We start from the raw sequence: 13,208 nt of genomic DNA on the forward strand, positions 1-13,208 counted from the left end.
TTCAGAGCAAATTCTGCCAGCTGCAACCTTATGGTCTCAAGGTCTTCTCTTGTAACTATGCAACCATTTCAGACCCCAACCAATCCCTAGTTAACAAGCACCCTTACTTTCTGCCAGGTCCAATTATAATTCTTGATAAATAACTCATGTAACTAGCTGTAACCTTGTGGTTTTTTGACTTAGAACCTCCCCCATTTTGTCATCCTGTGGAATGCAATTCAAGTGCTTCTTGAATCTGTGTTTCCTGGGTTACAGTCTTAACAAACACCAAATAAACACCTTCTTATTTTAATCAGGTCTTAATTTGTAAAGTTTTGGTTAGCCATACAATATTTTATATCTTTCAATAAAAGTTTTATGCAACATAAAATAGAGGGTAGACAGTATCTTGTGTCGTGTTCAAATACACGATTTTTTAGTTGTAGGAAGTACAAATATTATATCATCAAAGTTAACCCTACTTAAACATGATACATGCGACCTTTGACAAATAATTTAAATGTCCTAGTAAAATAATAATTGGAGTAGTTCATCCTTAAATTTCTTTCCATTCTATATATCAATGGTTGCAAACTCATTTGTAAAAACTTATTTACTAGACGTTTAGTAGCTTGTTTATTAGTTCTCCAAATTTCATCAGCAAGGATTGTGAAACAAAGACATATTTTAGTTTCTTATTAAAAGGGATTTTCAACTGATTAAAACATGTTTTCTAAATTTTAATATTTTTTATTTAACTTGGAATATTTGCTTATTTTTAATCCTGCAAATTTTCAGAGTAGGCATTTTAGAACCTCATTAACAAATCCTTTAGGGACAATGTTTGTTTTTGTTTATTTTTATAAATGGCACACATGATTCTGGAGGGTTTTAGAAATATCCTGTTGTTGGCTCTGGATATTAGTGATGGCTGAGATGATAAAACTTCCTCATAGGTATCTCCTTTTTAAGGATAGACTGGTGCATGAGAGGAAAGGGATATAGAGGAAGAAGCAAATGATAGACAAATTGGAGGAATACTTTATGAATTACTTCAAATCTAACAAGAGTGAGTCTACAAATATCTGAAAAGATTGTATCTTTCAATGCTTGAGAGTTCATGAGCACAGGCAAGATCATACTGCGTGTAGCTGATGGCATGGTGGAATTCTTCAGATTGTTATTGTTGTAGTCTTGTCTGACTCTTTGTGATCCTACGTACTACAGTCTGCCAGGCTCCTCTGTCCATGAGATTTACCAGGCAAGAATACTGGAGTAGGTTGCCATTTCCTTCTCCAGGGGATCTTTTCCACCCAGGGCTTGAACCCATGTTTCCTTCATTGTCAGGTGGATACTTTGTCAGTGAGCCACCTGGGAAGCCTACTCATATACTATGGAGACAATGAATAGAGTCAGTATGGTGTAAGAAGTAATAGGAGAGACAGAATGACTTAAGGTTTGAATCAGACTCTTACTTTGTACATCAGTAGAGTCAGATGCCTTATGGGAGGTAGAAATACTTTCTACTTAAAGGCAGAAATTCCTTAGATACTATAAGAATTAAATAGAATTAGCATACAAGGTTCAGAGCACATCTGATTCACAGTAGATATTCAGTAAATACTAATTCATTTCTTCTGTTTCTTTGTGGAAATAAGCAGATTGAGGATTCTACATAAAATATTGGTTAATATTGATGCTTTTCTAATTTGATTTGAAAAATAAAACTAAGATAAATCAATGAAAACAGATATGACCCATAGGAATATTTTAAATTTTCAAGGAAAAACTGAGAATCTTTAGTCTAAAAGAGTTCTACTGTGAATAAAACCTCACATTAATAAAGGCTAAAGAAAGATCCTGTGTATGTGTGTGTTAGTCACTCTGTCATGTCTGACTATTTGCGAGCACACAGACTCTAGCCTGCTAGGCTCCTCTATCCATGGAATTCTCCAGGCAAGAATCCTAGAGTGTGTTGCCCTTCTTTCTCCAGGGGATCTTCCAGACCCAGGGATTGAACCAGGTCTTCTGCCTTGTAGGCAAATTCTTTACCATCTGAGTCACCAGGGAAAGAAAGATCCTTCAGTTCAGTTCAGTTGTTCAGTTGTGTCCGACTCTTTGTGTCCCCATGGACTGTTTGTAGTATGTCAGACTTCCCTGTCCATCACCAACTCCCAAAGCTTTCTCAAACCCATATCTATTGAGTCAGTGATGCCATCCAACCATCTCATCATTTCTCTTCCTGCCTTCAATCTTTCCCAGCATCAGGGTCTCTTCCAATGAGGAAGGAACACCCTCAGTTCAGATCAGTTCAGTCGATCAGTCGTGTCTGACTTTTTGCAACCCCATGGACTGCAGCACGCCAGGCCTCCTGTCCTCACCAATTCCCGGAGTTTACCCAAATTCATGTCCATTGAGTTGGTGATGCTATCCAACCATCTCATCCTCTGTCATCCCCTTCTCCTCCTGCCTTCACTTTTTCCCAACATCAGGGTCTTTCAAATGAGTCAGTTCTTCACATCAGGTAGCCAAAGTATTGGAGTTTCACGTTCAGCATCAGTCCTTCCAATGAATATTCAGGACTGATTTTCTTTAGGATGGACTGGTTGGATCTCCTTGCAGTCCAAGGGACTCTCAAGAGTCTTCTCCAACACCACAGTTCAAAAGCATCAATTCTTCAGCACTCAGCTGTCGTTCGAGTCCAACTCTCACACCCATACCTGACTACCATAGCCTTGACTAGAGGGACCTTTGTTGACAAAATAATGTCTCTGCTTTTTAATATGCTGTCTAGGTTGGTCATGACTTTTCTTCCAAAGAGTAAGTGTCTTTTAATTTCATGGCTGAAGTCGCCATCTGCAGTGATTTTGGAGACCCCCAAAATAAAGTCAGCTACTGTTTCCACTGTTTCCCCATCTATTTGCCATGAAGTGATGGGACCAGATGCCATGATCTTAGTTTTCTGAATGTTGAATTTTAAGCCATCTTTTTCACTCTCCTCTTTCACTTTCATCAAGAGGCTCTTTAGTCTTCCTCATAGGAAGATCCTATGAGGTTACAAATTTATTAGTTTTATATCTCACACTGAAGAGAACTAGACAAGCACTTTAAAAAGTATTCACACCATAATCTCAAGTATGTAAAAGAAATTGTTGTCAAATACAAGCTTATGTGCATGATGATCAGATTGTTATGTGTATCTCTTGAGGAGGAACCAAGACTCTGCCCGCATTCCTGCATTATTGCTTCTTGACTGCCTTTCCTTTGTTTCTGCCTTCCTTGACGCTTATAATTAGTAACAATCTGCCCTTCCAATCTCAGGGAGGTCTAGGAAGCTGAAAACCTTGTTCTTACAAACAAGAAATGGGGGACACAGAAAAGCTTTTGTACCTGGTAGTGATCCACAGGGTCTTGCTCAGTTTCAAATTTTCATACACACATGTATACCTACACATGTATACACAAGCTCGTATGAAAAGTCTGAAAAGATATACATGAATACAAATTGTAGTTTTCTCTGGGAAGTGGACATTAGAGTATTTTTATTTTCTTTAATAATCAACCTCATTTAATAAATGTCATGCATTGGTTTCCCTGGTTGCTCAGACACTAAAGAATGCGTGCAATGCAGAATACCCAGGTTCTATCCCTGGTCAAGAAGATTCCTGGAGAAGGAAATAGCTACCCACTTCAGTTTTGCTGCTTGGGACATTCCATGAACAGCAGAACCTGGCAGGCTACAATCAGTGGGGTCACGAAAGGTTGGACACAACTGAGCAACTAACATTTTCACACTTCCGCTTTTCATGCACATTTTTTTTTTCTTCCTGCACCAATTAGCATATGGGATCTTAGTTCCGTGACTAGGGACTGAACCTGTACCCCCTGCATTGGGAGGCACACTGATACTGGAATGGAAGGAGAACAGACACTGGAGAGCATTAGGCAAAAATAGTACAAAGTTACAAGAGGTCAGTGTGGGAAATAGCTGGCTTAGTATTCAAACCACCACATCAACAAAACTCATAAAGCCAGGGAGATTTTTAAGAGTAGAAAATGAGGACAGCCAGTAACTACTCAGCTTACTGACCCTGAGCCCTACATTTCCCAATACTGAAGTGATGATTCACTAAGAGAAAGTTCATCTGTGAAATCAAATGCACAATGCAGCACAAGGGAGGAAATAAAAGCTTAGGACTGGGCAAAGTAACTGAGAAATTTTTGAAAGCCAGGAAAAAATTCAACAGTGGAATTCACAGAAGTCATAAAAATAGCAATAGATTATAAAAAAAGCATTTGTGAATAAGGTATAGACTTGGTATTTATATTGTACAATTACAAAGGAAAAAATTTAATCAATTCCGCCACCCTGAAATACAGTAATTGATTTCTTCCCTTCATTCTTTGTGTGTGGTTATGTGTGAAGAATCTTATTTTTTTTATTTAATTTGTCTCATTGTCAAGGCTTTTAAAACTCAGTGACTACTGTGAGGGTTTCTGGTTTGTTTTCCATTTCAGATTGCTTGCCCATTTCTGGGAGCTGTTTCACCATCAGTGCGATCGTTCTGTAGTTTCCTGTGTGTTCCCTGGAACCAGGAGGTACCTGCCCTCCCAGAGACTGTGCTCCAGGCTGCATTTTTAAAAGTGGCTTTGTGGATCTTGCTGGGATCACAGATGGGGCTGCCTCTTTTATGGTGTTGCTGTTTAGTCACTAAGTTGTGGTGTCCTACTCTTTGCAGTTCTGTGGACTGTAGCCTGCCAGGCTCCTCTGTTCATGGGATTTCCCAAGCAAGAATACTGGAAAGTGAAAGTTGCTCAGTTGCGTCCGACTCTTTGGGACCCCCTGGACTATACAGTCCATGGAATTCTCCAGGCCAGAATATTGGATTGGGTAGCCTTTCCCTTCTTCAGGGGATCTTCCCAACCCAGGAATCAAACCAAGGTCTCCTGTATTGCAGGTGGATTCTTAACCAACTGAGCTATCAGGGAAGCCCTAAGAATACTGGAGTAGGCTGTGATTTCCTTCTCCAGGGGATCTTTCCCACCCAGGGATTGAACCCCCATCTCCTGCATTTCATGGGGATTCTTTACTACCAGAGCCACCAGGGAAGCCAAATATGAAGTCTATTTTATATTTATATTTAGATATTGAGCTTATCATAACTCCCAGCAGCCCAGCAAACTGCCTTGTAGGCATGCACACAAGCCTGACACAGTGTTGGAGAAACTTGATCCTTTTACTGGTCAGACCAAGGACATCAGCCCAAACTGTACTGTTGCTAAGTGTAGAGTGAGGGGTCAATAAGCCTGCACTCTGGTCTGACCTCTTGGGAGTTTCTTTTTCCCATCTGTGAAGGAAGAGATTGGATTAGAGGAAATGAAATCTCATGCCAACCCAAGTGCTAGAATTTCCCTTGGATCCCTTGATCCGTATATCTTGTTTGCATCTTACTGTTACATCAAGAACCACTTTTAATCTGCTGAATTGAAATCAAAATACTATCAGGAAATAGGGAAAGTGAAAGTGAAGTCGTGTCCAACTCTTTGCGACCCCATGGACTGTAGCCTACCAGGGTCATCTGTCCATGGAAGGCACCAATCTGTACTGACTCTAGGACAATGATGTCAACAGAAATAAAACAGAGTACTAACATGTTAGGGTTTTCTTTGTTTTTAGAGCTAGGCAATATGAGACTGACATGACACCATGACACACTTTAGCTGTATATTACCATAATAATGATAAACCACATAAGATAGTCTAATAAAACTAAACAATCTAAAGAACATTCTAATAAGAAAAATAGAGCATATATAATCCAGTAGAAATCTGTGGAGTATTATATGACTAATTTAGTCTGAAATAAAAACAGCTACAAGGTACTTACGTGTATACAGGAAATTAACGTGAACTTTATAAACTGTGTTGAATTTAAGATAAATCAGTAACTATTTTTTATTGAAGTATAATTGACACATAACATCACTTGAGTTTCAGGTGTACAACATAATGATTCCATATTTGTATATATTTTGAAAAAGTGAAAGAGAAGTCGCTCAGTTGTGTCTAACTCATTGCAGCCCCTAGGACTGTAACCTGCCAGGCTCTTCTGCCTGGGATTTTCCAGGCAAGAATACAGGAGTGGGTTGCCATTTCCTTCTCCAGGGGATCTTCCCAACCTCAACCTAGGAATCAAACCCAGTCTACCTGCATTGCAGACAAACTCCTTACCATCTGAGCCACCGGAGAATCCCATATTTGGAAATGATCACCACAAAGAGTTAGTTTACATCCGTCACCACATAGTTACAAAAACTCCTTTCTTCTTACGTTGAGAAATTTTAAGATTTACTCTTAGCAACTTTTGAGGTAAGCAATGTAATATTATTAATATAACCATCATGCTGTATATTACATCCCCATGACTTACTCATTGTATAACTAAAAATTTATACCTTTTTACCCCCTTGCCTCATTTTGCCTATCCCCCTAGTCCCTGCTCCAGGCAACGATCAATCTGTTTTCTGTATTCATGAGCTCATTTTTTTTCTGGGGGAGGGGGATTTTTAGTTTAAAATCCCATATATCATATAGTACTTCTCTTTTTCTGACTTATTTCACTTACTGTAATATCTTCAAGCTCCATGCCTGCTGTCCAAACATTTCATTTTTTATCATTTAATCATATTCTATTTCTCAGGCTGAATAATACACCACATTTTATTTTTCTATTCATCCACTGGTTGACATTAGGTTGTTTCCATGCCTTGGTTTTTGTAAATAATGCTGCACTGAACATGGACGTTCCTATATCTTTTTAATTAGTGTTTCATTTTCTTTGCATAAGTACCCAGAAGTAGAATTTCCAGATCACATGTTACCTTTATATTTAATTTTTTGAGGAACATCCATAATGTTTTCCATAGAGGATCCACTAGTTGACTTTCCCACCAACAATGTACAAATATTTCTTTTTTGCCACATCTTTGCCAACACTTGCAATTTGTAGTTTTTTGGATAATAGCTATTTTAACAGGTGTGAGGTAATATCTCATTGTGGTTTGGAAATATACTTGCCAAGTTAATATTGATGTTGAGCACCTTTACATGTATCTTTGGACATTTGAATTTTCTTTTTAATAATGTCTACTCAGGCCCTCTGGCCATTTTTTAGCTAGATTATTTTTTGCTATTAAGTTGTATGGGTTCCTTATAGATTTTGGATATTAGCCCCTTATCAGATATATGATTTGCAAATATTCTCTCAGATTCAGAAGATTGCTGGTTTGTTGCAGGTTTCTCTTGCTGTGCATTTACAATATAAAGGCAATTACAGAGGGAAAAAAAATCCAATTTCACCACTCTGAAATAACAGATTTATTTTTTTCCCGCCCTTTTAATTTGCAGTTACAAAATAAATAAGACATGGGGATATAATGTCCAGCATGACTATAGTGACTGTAGTTAATAACACTGTATTGTATAAAGCTGCTAAGAGTAGATCTGAAAAGTTTCCATCAGAAGAAAAAAAATTTATTACTATGTGTGGTGATGGATGCTAACTAGATTTATTGTGCTGATCATTTCTCAATGTATGCAAACATTAAGTCACGTTGTACACTTAAAATTAATATAATGTTATATGTCAGTTATATCTCAATTATAAAAACACAGAATATGTAATTTATATTTCAATGCAATGGAAATAAATAGATATAAAATTACACACATAATAAATTTATGCATGTATATCATTTTTTTCAAACCTGAAATCATAATGTAGATTCCACTTTGTCTTCTAATTTTCAGTTAGCATTTTATCATAAGTATTTCCCTAAGCCATTAAATTCTTCTTGAAGATACATTTTGTATCAATTCACTATTAATTATATTATAAATATATTAAAATTTAATTATTTTCTTTAAATAAAAATATGACCAACATTCTTGTACATAAATTGTGTGTCCTTTTGCATTTTCCCTGGAATTCATTGGGTTAAAGATGTTTACAGTCTCACCAAATGTTTGTCCAGAATGCTGTGACAATTTCCATATCCATCAAGGCACCATAATATTTAACATATCTTTTTCAATGATCAATTTTATGAGTCTAAAATAAAAATGTCCTACTGATTTTAATTTTAAATTATGAGGCTGGACATTTTTCATAATTATTTGTGATTTATTTTTATCCTGAGAATTGCTTGGCATAGTTTTAATTAATAATATCTTAATGTTTTTGGCAATTTATGTAAATGTTTTAACAATTTATTTTTAATTAAAGTAACTTGGGATGCACCATATAATTAATGGAGTGTAGTAAGTGCAGTTGGGAAGGTAGCAGTCCTGATGTGTGTGCGTGTATGCTAAGTTACTTCAATCATGTCTGACCTGTTGCCGATTATTAAAAACGTTCTTTTATATTCTCTAGAAGGATCAAGGAGTAGCAGTGTCTTAGATTTAATGATATGCAATGACATTGTAAGAATAACAAATGCATATTGCAAAAGTAAAAATGATAAGAAAGACTTTAAAATATAAAATGTCTCCCTGACTCCCAGTACCAATCATCAAAAATTTCATAAATTAAACATAAACACATACAGCTATTTTCTTTGTCTTTATGCATACATATATGTGTGATATAGATATATACTAGTAGATATATACTAATATATATATTAATATCTGAGTGACAGAGATCTGGAACAATAAAAGCACATTCTGCTTCATATAATATAACAAAATTGGAGATACTTGTTATCTTTAAAAGGTAGCATTGTCAGCTACTACAATTCAAAATGGTTTTGGGAAAAATAGAAATGATTGTCTTAAATGGCTTCTGAGAGAAACTGGGTTCTACTCAATCTTTGAGGATGGATTTGGGGAAGACAATTTTGACATTCCTTAATGTATACTCCCACGGGTCTGTATAGGGAACAGAATATTGTTCTGCACACCTGATATTAATTTTAGATCTTTGGTGTACTGAATGGTTAATTATACAATCCACCAGGATAACTAGTAAATTTTAAATGATTTTTAGTTGTCAAAACAAGCAATATAATATAAAACCACAACACTGAAATTCACACTGTTGACATGGCTGACAAATGGTAAACAGCTTTAAAACTAATACTTTACTGACTTATTGTAGTCCCTCACTTTTGTTTGTTTTTTCCAAAGCAAATATGACAATTCTGAGACTAAGGAATTCCATTTTCCATAACTGATGATTCATCAGAGATTACCTTTCCTCAAGTTCTTCCCTTTGATACAAATCCTTGCTACTTTAATGTGAGGCCTTCTTTTCATTTTTTGGAATCCAGTTCGACGTGAAAATCACTGGGCATCAGCTCCCTGGTTCCCTTTTCCCTCAAGGATGGAATGATCAGGGTCATCAAAGTAATGTGCAGGGATAACTTTAGGGTCAAAACACACTTTTCTCTAAGATATAAATCCAGCACCACTAATCAGACAGTAGGCAATCCCCACAGTCTGACCTCATAATGCCAAAGAAGTGAATTGAAAAAGGAAAAGCGATTGTCGCGCTCGGAGCCCCTCAGCGCAGGCAGCAGAGGTGGAGGCCGTGGTGGACGGACGGTTGACACCGACAAGCCCGAGGTGATTATGGGCCCTGGCGATGACAGCCTGCATCGGCACCTCTTGAAGCCTCTGGGTGAGCCTCGGGCAAGAACCTCACCAGCCCAAGCAGGAGAAGGAGCTCCAATGGCGTTAAAACGAAGAATGATGAATCAGTTCATCAGTTAATTCAGAGAAATCTGAATTAAAAGAAAAATCTACAGGAAATAAGAAGGCCAATAGGTTTCATCCTTACTCAAAAGATAAGAATTCAGGCAGTGGAGAAAAGAAGGGTCCAAATCCTAACAGAGTTTTTATTAGCAACATCCCATATCGTAAAAAAAAAAAAAAAAACAAAATTAGTAGAAGGAAAGAAATCATAAAGATCCAAGAAGAAATAAATGAAAAAAATGAAGAAAGAATAGTAAAGATAAATAAAACTAAAAGCTGGTTCCTTGAGAAGATAAACAAAATTGACAAACCTTTAGCCAGACTCATCAAGATAAAAAGAGAGAAGAATCAAATCAACAAAATTAGAAATGAAAAAGGAGAGGTTACAACAGACAATGCAGAAATGCAAAGGATTATAAGAGACTATTGTGAACACTATATGACAATAAAATGGATAACCTGGAAGAAATGGACAGATTCTTAGAAAAGTTCAATCTTCCAAGACTAAACCAGGAAGAAATAGAAATTATGAACAACCCAATTACAAGCACTGAAATTGAAGCTGTGAGAAAAAATGTCCCCAAGAAACAAAAACCCAGGACCAGATGGCTTCACAGGAGAATTCTATCAAACATTTAGAGAAGAGCTAAGGTCTATCCTTCTGAAACTCTTTCAAAAAATTGCAGAGGAAGGAATACTTCCAAACTCATTCTACGAGGCCACCATCATTCTGATACCAAGGGCAACATACACAAAAGAAAACTACAGGCCAATGTCACTGATGAACATAGATGCAAAAATCCTCAACAAAATTTTAGCAAACAAAATTCAGCAACACATCAAAAAGCTCATACACCATGATCACGTTGGGTCTATTCAAGGGATGCAAGGATTCTTCAATATACACAAATCAATGTGATATACCATATTAACAAATTGAAAGGTTAAAAAAATATGATAATCTCAATAGATGCAGAAAAAGCTTTTGACAAAATTAAGCAATCATTTATGATTCAGTTCAGTTCAGTTCAGTCACTCAGTCGTGTCTGACTCTTTGCGACCCCATGAATTACAGCACGCCAGGCCTCCCTGTCCATCACCAACTCCCAGAGTTCACTCAAACTCATGTCTATCAAGTTGGTGATGCCATCCAGCCATCGCGTCATCTGTCATCCCCTTCTTCTCATGCCCCCAATCCCTCCCAGCATCAGAGTCTTTTCCAAAAACTCTTCAAAAAATGGGCATTGGAAGGAACCTACCTCAACATAGTAAAGGCCATATATGATAAGCCTACAGCAAACGTTATTCTCAATGGTGAAAAACTGAAAGCATTCCCCTTAAGATCAGGAACAAGACAAGGGTGTCCACTTTCACCGCTATTATTCAACATAGTTCTAGAAGTCCTAGCTATAGCAATCAGAGAAGAAAAAGAAAAGGAATCCAGATTGGAAAAGAAGAATTAAAGCTCTCACTGTTTGTAGATGACATGATTGTACATAGAAAACCCTAAAGATAGTATCAGAAAATTACTAGAGCTAATCAGTGAATTTAGCAAAGTTGCAGGATACAAAATCAGTACACAGAAATCACTTGCATTTCTATATACTAACAATGAAAAATCAGAAAAAGAAATAAAGGAATCAATCCCATTCACCATTGCAACAAAAAGAATTAAATATCCAGGAATAAACTTACCGAAGAAGACAAAAGAACTGTACACAGAAAATTATAAGACACTAATGAAATAAATCAAAGATGACATAAAGAGATGAAGAGATAGTCCATGTTCTACTACCAAATGAAATCTACAGATTCAGTGTGATCCCTATCAAATTACCAATGGCATTTTTCACAGAACTAGAACAAAAAATTTCATAATTCATATGGAAACTCAAAAGATCCTGAATAGCCAAAGCAGTCTTGAGAAATAAGAATGGAGCTGGAGGAATCAACCTTCTTGACTTCAGATTACACTACAATGCTACAATCATCAGGCAAGTATGGTACTGGCACAAAAATAAAAATATAGACCAATGGAACAAGATAGAAAGCCCAGAAACAAACCCAAGCACCTATGGGTATCTTATTTTTAACAAAGGAGGCAAGGATATACAATGGGGCAAAGACAGCCTCTTCCAATAAATGGTGCTGGGAAAACTGGACAGCTACATGTAAAAGAATGAAATTAGAACACTTCTTAACACCATACACAAAGAGAAACTCAAAATGGGTTAAAGACCTAAATATAAAACCGGAAATTATAAAACTCTTAGAGGAAAACATAGGCAGAATACTCAATGACAAAGATCAAAGCAAGATCCTCTATGACCCACCTCTTTAGAGTAATGGAAATAAAAGCAAAAGTAAACAAGTGGGACCTTATTAAACTTAAAAAGCTTTTGTACAGCAAAGGAAACTATAAGCAAGTGAAAAGACAACCCTCAGAATGGGAGAAAATAATAGCAAATGAAACAACTGACAAAGGATTAATTCAAAAATATACAGGCAGATACAACTCAATGCCAGAAAAACAATCAACCCAATCAAAAAGTGGGAAAAAGACCTAAACAGACATTTCTCCAAAGAAGACATATAGATGACTAACAAACACATGAAAAGATGCTCACCACCACTCATTATTAGAGAAATGCAAATCAAAACTATGAGATATCGCCTCATACTGGGCAGAATGGCCACCATCAAAAAGTCTACAAACAATAAATGTTGGAGAAGAAAAGGGAATGCTCTTGCACTTTTGTGGAAATGTAAATTGATACAGTCATGATGGAAGATGGTATGGAGATTCCTTAAAAAACTAGGAATAAAACCATCCTAAGATCCAGCAATCCCACTCCTAGGCATATACCCTGAGGAAACAAAAATTGAAAAATACACATGTATCCCATTTTTTGCAGCACTATTTTTTATAGCTAGAACATAGAAGCAACCTAGATGTCCATCGACAGATGAATGGATAAAGAAGTTGTGGTACATATACACAGTGGAATATTACTCAGCCATAAAAAGGAACACATTTGAGTTAGTTCTAATGAGGTGGATGAAACGAGAACCTATTATACAGAGTGAAGTAAATCAGAAAGAGAAAGATAAATATCATATTCTAACACATATACACAGAATCTAGAAGAATGGTACTGAAGAACTTATTTACAGGGCAGCAGTGGAGAAACAGACATAGAGAATAGACTTTTGAACATGGGGAGAGGGGAGGAGAGGGTGAGATGTATGGAAAGAGTAACATGGAAACTTACATTACCATATGTAATGTAAAATACATATGTAATGTAAAATAGGAAGCCAATGAGAATTTGCTGTATGGCTCAGGAACTGAAACAGGGGCTCTGTATCAACCTAGAGGGGTTGAATGGGTAGGGAGATGGGAGGGAGGTTCAAAAGAGAGGGGCTATATGTACACCCATGGCTGATTCATGTTGAGGTTTGACAGAAAACAACA

This window comes from Bubalus bubalis, chromosome 15 (assembly GCF_019923935.1).
Source record: "Bubalus bubalis isolate 160015118507 breed Murrah chromosome 15, NDDB_SH_1, whole genome shotgun sequence".
In the NCBI taxonomy this organism is placed as follows: Eukaryota; Metazoa; Chordata; class Mammalia; order Artiodactyla; family Bovidae; genus Bubalus; species Bubalus bubalis.